Source organism: Lolium rigidum, chromosome 6, assembly GCF_022539505.1.
Source record: "Lolium rigidum isolate FL_2022 chromosome 6, APGP_CSIRO_Lrig_0.1, whole genome shotgun sequence".
NCBI classification, from domain to species: Eukaryota; Viridiplantae; Streptophyta; class Magnoliopsida; order Poales; family Poaceae; genus Lolium; species Lolium rigidum.
In genome coordinates this window covers 127,321,330-127,322,865 of record NC_061513.1, presented here as the reverse complement: position 1 = coordinate 127,322,865, position 1,536 = coordinate 127,321,330, and positions in this window count along the sequence as shown.

The window sequence follows — 1,536 nt, the reverse complement described above, 5'->3', positions numbered from 1 at the left end:
ATCTGTCATGCTTAAAAGTAACATCCGATGAAACAGGAACCTCATGAAAAATAAGCTCATTCCAGAAACTCCATATGTAATAGCAGCAGGTTTCGGCATAGATAGCAATGGGCAATTGGCGGACACATGAGAGGTCTTTTCACAATACAAGCAAAGCACGGCGGTACAAGTTTCGAGCAAAGTGACCGTTCTCATCGCATCGCAAACACAACATCTTATCAATCTTCTTCAGAGCACGAGAAGACAAACTTTCAACGAGAGGATGTCTCCATATTACTGTGATTTATGAACATCATCTACCGGGCGAGAGGTGATACTCCCTCCTGATTACCTCTCGTTCTCTGGGTCTGAGCCGCACCATTAGTCCCATTGTTCTCATAATTATTGAAATATCGCTGATATCTATGCCCATTGCCATTAAAACTACCGGAACCTCCCCTATAATTGTTATTGCGAGCACGATTCCCGAGAATAGAATTGACGATAAAGGTCGGCTGTCTGTAGTTACCTCGATTCATTGATCCATAGCCATTACCATAGCCATTGAAACCCTCGTGATATCCTTCTCCGAAGGTACCAAAACCTTGTCCGGTGAGGCCTATCGGTCCACGATTTGCATTGCCGCCACCCGGAGAAGAGTTCGGGGCTTGCTCAAAAGCGGCTAGCTTTGTGGTGGCCTAGACCGAACATCATCCTGACCATTGCTTCCCAGGAGTTGGTATTCCCGGTGCCACCCGCGCCCATATCATCACGAACGCGCCTTTCGGCGTACTCACGGGAGCGGCGGCGACGAAGGGTGGGTTCGACGGTGCACCGCCGCGAGGCGGGATTGGGTTCCTAGCGGTCCATATCGACCCTCTTCCTAGCCTCCAGGACGAGACGAAGAAGGAGGAACGAAGAAAACCCTAGGGATCGGCTCCGGCAACCCACCGTTATCTGAACCCTTCGTATATTGGTTTGCACGCAAAGGGTTTTTGCAATGGGCCTTTAGAAAATTCTCCTGGCTTGTCCATCTGTACGGCCTTATGCCTTGATGGCCCACAATTTTGAAAACAGCCAGATCTAGATCGACGTGGCTGATCATCGGAGAAACGAAACAATGGTCGCCGGCGTACTGAGCCGCGCCATGAAGCTGCACGATTCCGAGAAGCACGCTCGATATTGTTCTTCCGGACAACTCTGGTCCATTCAGCGGCATTGAAATCCTCAAGCAAGAAAGCTGTCGGCTCTAGGACGGGTAGTATAAACTTATTCACCGGCGGTGAAAATGGCACGCCGCATATGCGAGGTAGGTGCCGGCGAGCAAGGTCGAACTTCGATCAGACGACAAAACCAGCGCTAGTGCAGCCTCTCTACTGCAAGATCCTATTTCTGAGGACGTTTCTCATACCTGGATGAAAGGACGGGAGCCCTCTCCGTGCCGGAGGTCCGGTAGTCCTCCGACGATGGCGAAGAAGGAAGAGGACGCTGGTCATCCTCCCCTAGCGCGGCGGAGCACGGGCTCCAGAACTTACCCAGGAAAGGCGGCGTCGCCTC